The sequence below is a fragment of the Crocuta crocuta genome, unplaced genomic scaffold (genome assembly GCF_008692635.1).
Source record: "Crocuta crocuta isolate KB4526 unplaced genomic scaffold, BGI_CrCroc_1.0 scaffold11, whole genome shotgun sequence".
Lineage (NCBI taxonomy): Eukaryota > Metazoa > Chordata > Mammalia > Carnivora > Hyaenidae > Crocuta > Crocuta crocuta.
Window position 1 is genome coordinate 9,079,778 of NW_027528624.1, and position 9,335 is coordinate 9,089,112.

Consider the following 9,335-nt stretch of genomic DNA (forward strand, 5'->3'; position numbering starts at 1 on the left):
CGTTGTTGATCTCTGTGGCTTACAATATACACCTTTAACTTACAATATACACAGAGTAGTATACCTTTTCATATAAATCCTTCCTTTTTCATTTCCATAGTTTTATTTTTTAGTCATACATCTTATTTCTAAATTTCATAACACTGCAATGCCTTGCTGCTATTAAGTTTCTAGACACTCCTTTTTCTTTTAAAGAGATTATGAATAGGAAAAAGTCTTTCATGTTTATACATATGTATTATTTCTGCAGCTCTTTATTTCTTTCTATTTTTCCAAATTTCTATTGGGTACCATATTTTTTTTTCTTTCTGAAAAACTATATCAACATTTTCTCATAGTTTAGATCTACTGACAATGATATTACTCAAGTTTGGGTTTTCTGAAAAAGTCTTGCCCTTACTTTTGTGATATTTTCACAAAATGTAGTAAAAAATTGTGCATTTTCATGTTTTTCATTCAAAACTGTAAAATGCATAGCTCTTTTTCTTCTGATTTGCATAGTCTTTGGTGACAAGTCTGTTATTATTTTCTCTGCATTCCTCGTGTCTACATAAATTTCTTCTTGTATCTCTGGATATCTTCAACATTTCTCTGATCTTTTTTAATTTTTAGTAGTTTACTTTTGATAGACTTGATATATATATTAAGTCCTGCTAGGTGCTCTTTGAGAGATTCGGTTTTGTTGTTTGCTTCCTTTCATTAATTTTGTGAATTTCTTGGTCTTTCATCTTCAAATATTTCTTCTCTCATTCTATCTCTCTTTTTGTTTTAAAATTCCAACTAAATGCACATTAGACCTTTGGACAGAGATCATAGGTTGTTTATCTTCTCTCTTCTTTCTCTCTTTGTTTCAATCTGGAAAACATGCACTGGCCTGTCCTTAACTTGATCATTTTTTCCTCTGCTGTGTGGAGTTTTTGGCATGCCTATCAAAGGAATTTTTTAATCTCTAACATTATTTTCTGCCATATTTGACGCCTTTTATAGCTCCTCTCTCTCAATCCTCTCTCAAAGTCTCACTGCTCTCTCAAAGTCCCCATCAGTTCATGAATATTTTTCCACAGAAGACCACTGTAGCTTATTACTCATTGTGAGTTTTCTGATGAGGAAGTTTTGTGTTGTTTATGTTTTGGTCTTTTTTGTTTCTATGGAGGTGTGCTGTCCATCTTTGGTCCTTGTCAGTCCTTGAGCTCTGAGCTTTAGAAACAGGGCTCCTGGGTGACTCAGTCAGTTCAGCGTCTGACTCCGGTCATGATCTCACAATTGGTGAATTCGAGCCCTGCATTGGGCTCTGTGCTGAGAGCGCGGAGCCTGCTTGGGATTCTCTCTCTTTCCTTCTCTCTCTGCCCCTCCTCACTCTGTCTCTCTCTCAAAAATAAGTAAACATTTAAAAAAAGAAGAAAAGAAAGAAGTACGGCCTTCTCACCATCCCACACCCCTGCTCACTAGGTCATGAAACTCTGCTCTGTGTCAGCGGGGCTTCTGGAGCACAGTGAGTTCCTGTCCCTCTGCGATGCAGAGGTGCGTCCCTGCGGGGCTTGGCTTTACTTCCCTTGGAAGCAGGTAGATTTTACTTTGGGTAACAGCAGGGGGGAGGCACACAGGGTTTCCTCAAGGGGGAGGGGCACAGGGTTTAGTCCTCCTCCAACAGCTGATGACCTTTCCCCGGGACTGTGCGGCAAGAGCGCCCCCTGGCTCACCCTAGGAGAGAAGGGCTCACCTGTGCGCCATTTCGTGCCTGTCCTCGCGGCGGCTGGTCAGCATCCGTGTGTGCACACACTTGAAGATCGCCGGTCTTTAAGGAGCCGGCGGCTGTAGAAAACAGCGGGTAAATAGTCGCCACCTTCTTTGGCATCAGGGACCCCCACAGATCCCATCCTGCTATACAGGCACACGCGCTGCTTTCAAGACTCGTGAAAGTGAAGAACGTTTTCCAGCCTGATACTATGTCACCCCTTCCTCCCTGCTCCACCAGAGACGATGCAATTCACAGGCCCCTCTGCGCTCTGAGGACTGGCACCTACTGGGGTTTAGCTCACCTGACGGCTTTGTGACTTGGGCTCTCTGATGGGCTACAAAACTGTGTACATTTATGGTTGACCTGGCTACTCCCCACTGTTTGCATAGGATCAGTGTGTTACTGCACCTGCATCCTCAGTGGAAGCGAAAATCCTGCCACATCACCGTCACAGAGATAAGTACAAGCGTGCCTCAATGGCAACCATTCTAAGGAAATCGTCTCGTGTTACCAGTGATGGCTTTGGGCACACTTCCCCTTTTTGGTCTCTTCCAGGTAAATCTGGCGTAAGAATTGTTCAGTCAGACACGCCTCAAGTTCAATTCCTTCTGAGTTGGACATTATCAATGTTTTCAAACTTCTTTAGATTTTGTTATTTCAGACTTGGGGTTAGGAGTCTTTAAATTTGTTCTCTTGACCTTTCTCCTGTTCTTGCTTGCTCGTTTGTTTGTTTAAATATTAACTATTCACTCACATCAGTATATTACCACGATATCTTCCAGTTGTTACATTGACTTAAACCCTGGTGCTCTACAGCATGTGTAGCCTGTATTAGTGCTACAGCTTCTCATGAAAACCAAGCTTAGAGTAAATATAGAGACATGATACGTTATGTTCCATCTAAGCCTCTCATTGATTCTGAAAAGCCATGGGCATGAGATCCAACGACAATTTTTATTGTTAGTGCCATATGCAAAAAAAGAAAAAAATAAAAGTAAAAATAAAAATGCTTGTTTTTGGAAGATTCCACAAACGTCCATGGCATTTCTATAATGGAAAGAATTCTTGGGAAACTAAAATTAAAAACACACATACACACACAATTTCTGCATACTTTAAAAAGAGTAAATGGGGGCATCTGGGTGTCTCAGTTCGTTAAACATTCGACTCTTGACTTCAGCTTAGCTCATGATCTCATGGTTTGTATGATCAAGATCTGTGTCAGGCTTGGTGTGCTGACACTGTGAAGCCTGCTTGGGATTCTCTTTCTCCTTGTCTGTGCCCCTCCCTCACTCATGCTGCTCTCTAAATAAATAAATTATAAATAAGTAAATAAGTAAATAAATAAATAAATAAATAAATAAATAAATAAACTTAAAAAAAAAACTATAGGGAGTTTGGGGTGGCTCAGTGCGATAAGCATCCAACTTCAGCTCTGGTCATGATCTCACAATCTGTAAGTTTGAGCCCCATGTCAGACTCATTGCTGATGGCTCAGAGCCTGGATCCTGCTTCCGATTCGGAGTCTCCCTCTCTCTCTGCCCCTCCCCTACTCGTGCTCTGTCTGTCTCTCTCTTTCTCAAAAATAAACATTAAAAATTTTTTTAAAAATCATTAAAAAATCTAAAAAATATAAAAAGAGGAAATGAAGTGAACAGACTTTAGGTTCAAAGGAAGTGTGGACATTCTCTTGAATGACATGTGAAAGAAACATGGTGGTTTTGATGGAATTTATAACAATTAATATAAGAACAAATTATCAAAACACATTTACCATTAGATTTGCCATTTCTTTTCTTTCCTCTTTATTTTGAATCAATTTTACCTTACACAAAAATCGCAAGACTAATGCAAAGAAGTGTTTTGTCCTGAGCCGTGTGAGAGTATGTTGCCAGCAATATGCCCTACAAACATGCAAATACTTCCGTGTATGTGTGTGTGTGTGTGTTTCACAAACAACATAGTCCTACACGAGTATGCACAACCATGAAACAAAGACATTGGCAATGATGCTTCACAACCCGCTAATCCGCAGCCCTCGTTCAGGTTTTAACCTGACCAGTTGTCCCAGAAATGTCTTTGTAAAGAACCCAACCCAAGATCACACCTTGCCTTTGGGTTTTCATCCTTCCCTGGTCTCCTTTACACAGGAACATCTCCTCAGTCTTTCCCAGATCAGCACGTCCACTTTTGATGGTAACAGCACAGCTCTGTAGAATGCCTCTCATCTGGGTTTGTCTGAGTGTCTTCATGGTAAGCATGTCCTTCAAGGCAAGCATTGTAGCAGGAAGTTGCAGAAGGGATTCTGTGTTCTTCCGGTTGCATCCTACCAGGTGGTGCGCCATTGAATTTGGTGCCTTCCTTGTGGTGTTCATTTTAATTACGTGATCTACTTCAGATGGCCTCTGCCAGGTTTTCTAGGACGTGGAATTTAAGACCTGGGCACAAGTGGCTCCCTGATTCAGGAGGCCACTGCTCACAATCTTCCGCATTTCCATTGTTCTTCATTCTCTCCTGAAGATTCACGTTTCTGCTGGGTGAAAGTCATCCTCCTCATTGGAGAAAGGGCTGGAAAGCCCTGGAGATGCGGCTTGGTTCTCAGGTGGCCTTACAGGTGCAGCGTCCAGAACTCTGTGGCAGCTGAGCTGGCTCAACTCTTCTGGGCACAGGAGGGGAACGTAGGTAGTGAGACTCTGAGCCCCGGGCACCTGAGTGGGACAGCTGTGCGGGGACTGCAGCCAGTTGCCTGCAGCCAACTCCCCAGGTTTGCCATTTCTTAATAATAAGAAACACTGGGGTCCGGAACTTGCTAGGCCAACTCATATTTTGCCCTAATTTTGAAAAAGTAGGTGCTGATCTTCAAAAAATGGCATGCTGTCATTAGGACACTAACTTTGTTTTTAATTTTTTTTAAATGTTTTATTTATTTCTGAGAGAGAGAGACAGCATGGGCAGTGGAGGGTCAGAGAGACAGGGAGACATAGAATCTGAAGACAGGCTCCAGGCTCTGAGCTGCCTGCACAGAGCCCCACGCAGGCCTTGAACCCACAAACCGTGAGATAATGACCTGAGCCAAAGTCTGACGCTTAACCGACTGAGCCACCCAGGCGCCCCAGGACACTGACTTTGAAAGCATTCATACTTAACTTCAGGTCAGCTGAAGGTTATTTGTAAACACAAAATTCTTTAATTAATATCTTCCTCATTTTGTTCCGTTAGCACTCCATTAGAAACATAATTTATAAGAGCATTCACTAGTACTTTAAGATGATGCATGAAGATTCAATAATATTACTTAAATTTTCAGGAGTTAAGCTAATTTTTTCAGCTTTTTAGTTTAACTTTTTTGTGGTAAGTGCTTTCCTTTACCTTCCACATGTGTTTAGAAACTTATGTAAAAGGAAAGATAACCCTGGATTTTGGGACTTAACTTCAAAGAGTTTGTGTTTGTAAAACCAATCATTTAATTGTTTCAGCTTTTAAAATTGTTATTTACTTGTACTTTTAGGGGTATGTGGATATGAGAAGCAATGAGGATGGGTTAGTTAAAACTATCTGTAAACACTGCACATTTAAAGCAAAATAATTGGAATTAAATTTCCTTTGTATATCTGCATTGAAACGTTTCATTTCTGGAAATAGTCTTTGCTCTTTTAGATTGCAAAGTGAATTTTTGTGAAATAGGTGCGTTAAAGTAAGTTAATGATTTCAACATTTTATGATATTTAATTAAACATAAAGGTCTTGGGGAGCTTCGTGGCTCAGTTGGTTAAGGGGCCGACTTTGGTTCAGGTCATGACCTCACAGTTCATGGGTTCCAACCCCACATCAAGCTCTGTACTGACAGCTCAGAGCCTGGAGCCTGCTTCAGATTCTGTGTCTTCCTTTCTCTCTGCCCCTCCCCTGATCACAGTCTATCTCTCTCTGTCTCTCAAAAAATGAATAAAAACGTTAAAAATTAAAAAAAAATAAACATAAAGGTCTTACAATAATTTCCCATAGGGTCAAGATGACTTCTAACAACTACGCACATAATGATTGGCAAATCACATGACCTTGTATTATTTTAGTGATGCAGGTCAGGTCTCTTATAAAAAGATTTGGCTCATAGAGTTAAGGAAAACATGTAAACTGATGTTACTGAAAGAGATGTACAGTTGTTATTTGGTTTTCAAAACAAATACTTTATTTTAATTGCATGTATATAAAAACATGAATACTTATCAGTCCTTAGTCTGCAATCTGATGTATGCACCTAACCTAAGTGAACGTTTGCATATATGAAAGATCTAGATGAGGAGACGTGTCCTGCCCTTGAGCATCAGAAGACATTTTCCTGACCTCTCTTCCTACATTAGAAGTGCTGTTATTTTGAAGCCCTTGGTCCGATTTATTTTGCTTGTAGAAATCATTAGCTTTGACCTTACTCCTTCAACCTGATATAGGAAAACACTTTGCATTTCCTCTATTAGCAAAGCAAATTTTTCTTCCCTTAAAAAAAAGTTTACATTAAGTTGTATTTAAGTTTACAAACATTTACAAAAAATCATACAGTGATTTTTCATATGCCGTGGGCCAGAGTCATGTTCCGTTCTGCACCATTCTCAGTATTTGGTGTTGGGAGGGTTCTTGTGTGTGTGTGTGTGTGTGTGTGTGTGTGTGTGTATAAAATTAAAATAAGATACCACTAAATATCTATTAGAATTACAATTAACAATATAAACATAATACATATATTATTATGTAAAATATACAATGAGATAAACATATCATATTTATTATATAATTATATATTGCAGAATATGTAAATATATGTGATACCATATTTGTACACAATAACATATATAATTAGAATATGATAGAGTAATATATGAAACATATTTAAATCTTTAATTTCTTTATATATGTAATGAAACCATATATAAATATATGTAATTATGCATAATTACAACATTATAATTATATATATTTCTAACAGATGTTTAGTGGTATCTTATTTTAATTTTAATTTGTATTTCTTTAGTGTTAATGACGTCAATTATCTTTTTATATGATTATCATCAATATACCTTTTTTGGTGAAATATCTACTTAGTTTTTTAATTGAGCTTTTTCCCAATTGTTGAGTTTTCTGAGAGTTCTTTATGTATTTTAGATACAAGTCTTTTGTAAGAAATATGATTTGCAAATACATTTTCTCAGAGGCTTGTCTATTCATTTTTTTAATTGTCCCTTTTACAAGCAAAAATGTTTTTGGATAAAGAACAATTTTTTTTTAATATGGTTTGTGCTTATGGAGTCATGTTTAAAATTTCTTTCTGTTACATAAGGTCACAAAGTATTTTCCTGTGGTTCTTCCGGAAGTCTGTAGTTTCAGGTTTTGGATCATTTTTCCCTTTAAAGTGTATTGTCCTTTAAATGGCCATTTGAACTTTACTTACTTAAATTTAGGCATAGAAAACAAATGAAAGGGTAGATTTTCTTCAATGTGGAAGACAATCTAAATTTGAAAAATGCTTAAAAATGATTTAGTTTAATAATAAAGATTCCTTTATTATTCTTTTTATTATTAAAAGAAACTATGGTTGTGTTCAACCTTGCTTGGGTCCTATGATACTAATCATCCTCTGACCTAAATAAGCCAGTTTTGCTGTGCAGACTTTGGGCGGCCACTGTGTTCACTGTGCTGGATTGAAATACGAGAAACAGATCAAAATCCTGTTTTCTAGAACTGTATATAAATGGTTCTACCTTGGCAAATGAAATGAGGAAGTACTTCCAGACTGTCTGACAATGGTCCATGCAAGGGCATGGAGAACCAGGCCTCAAGTCCAATCTGTAGAAAGGAAGATGAAGGGTGCCCCCGTGGCTCAGTTGGCTAAGTGTCTGACTTTGGCTCAGGTCATGATCTCACAGATTCTGAGTTCAAGCCCCATGTCAGGCTCTATGCTGACAGCTCGGAGCCTGGAGCCTGCTATGGATTCTGTGTCTCCCTCTCTCTGCTCCTCTCCAGCTTGCTCTCTCTCTGTCTCTCTCAAAAATAAATAAACATTTTAAAAATTTAAAAAAAAAAAAGAAGAAGTAAAGATGCCACCTGCTGACGGCAAAATGTTTGGGGAAAAACGGGTCACCTTCCTATCTCCTATCAACCTTGGGAGGTTGAAGCCTGGGATGCGTGTTACCCACCACAATGAAACTTCCCACCAGATAAGCTTCCTATGGTAACTTTGCCACAGACGAACGAGAGCCCTGCAAACACGCTGCCCCCAGAAGGCAGGAAAGATCTTTGCTTTGGCACAGGTGGCTGTAGAAATCAGCAATTTGGAAACAGATTGGAAACAAATGGTTTCTGAGCCCCCATCTCATGCTAGTTACCTGTCCTTTGGGATAAATGAGACACATTTATCTCTTGCTGTGCAAGAGACACAGCAACCCCACGGGGGTGGGGGGTGGGGGTGAGACTGTAGGAATGGTCGTACCCGCCCCTCTGGGTGTACCACGCTTCTGACCCTACTGTCCTGGAAGAGTGTTTCACCGTGATCCGGAATCATGGTGGTGTGGGTCAGGGTTGAGTCCCCATGACCCAAGATCTCTGAGAGACTCGAGTGAGACAGACCTCACTGTTTGGTCCCGCAAGAATAGGAAGGTTGAGTTGAAAGCTGCTGAGGTGTTTAAAGCACTTGTTTCCAAGCCCCTTCTAGCTGATAATGCCCTCAAAGTGGAGAGGGCATTGTCATGGGGAGACAGGGCCTTAGGGAAATGGCAAGTAGGTGGCTCGGGGTGGTGGGGGTTGGGAACAAAGCAGGAAGAAGGAGGGTGAGTGTGATTTCAAATAATGGGGTGATCAAGGTGGGTCTCATGAGAGGATTGCTTTGAGTGAAACTGTATCTTCTACGGTTTAAATAGAACTTTTTTTAAGTTTATTTATTTTTGAGATAGAGCGTGAGGGGGGAGGGGCAGAGAGAGAGGGAGAGAGAGAACCCCAAGCAGGCTCCTCGCTGTCAGCACAGAGCCCAACGCGGGGCTCCATCTCACCAGAAGTGAGATCGTCACCTGACCAAAATCAAGAGTCAGACGCTTAACCAATTGAGCCACCTAGGCGGCCCAAAATAGAATTTTTGTTTCCTCCATTCCCACCCCCAATTTCTGATTAATAGCATCACATTTAATATACTAAATAGTCTATTTCTTTCTTTGTACTTGGCTATTCTTTCTCTCCGGAGCAAGTATATATTGGACATCTACCAAGTGTCCTGCATGTATGAGGCACCGGGGATGTTGGACAAGACAGACAAATGTCCTGTGGTCCCAGCTCAGCGTCAGAAGTGGGCAAAGCTGTCCTCACGTGGACTGCCTCTCATGGGCTGGTTGGGTCCTGCTCCCAAACTCTGTTGACTTGGGGACCTTGGTGGCTGCCAGGAGGCTGTGCCTTCTTCAGCACCCGGTGCTCAAGAGTTAATTTGTAATTGAATAAAATAACCCTGGCCCTGGCCTCACTGTAGTGAGTCGGGGTACAGGACCAGCCCTAGCTTTCCCATGTCAATCAGCCAAATCATTAAAAATAGGCCCCTTGAGGTCTGATCTGCAATTAGTTACTA

At 40.3% G+C, this 9,335-nt stretch overlaps 1 long non-coding RNA gene across 1 annotated transcript in view; it reads left to right on the forward strand.

Moving 5' to 3' along the window:
* Nucleotides 1-1,315: 1,315 nt before the first annotated feature.
* LOC144224196 (uncharacterized) overlaps nt 1,316-9,335 on the forward strand; it is an 8,985-nt gene continuing 965 nt past the window's right edge. Inside the window, exons 1-2 of the long non-coding RNA XR_013332980.1 lie at nt 1,316-1,563; nt 2,128-2,293. This is a non-coding gene — a long non-coding RNA (uncharacterized LOC144224196). The remainder of the gene's footprint in view (nt 1,564-2,127; nt 2,294-9,335) is intronic.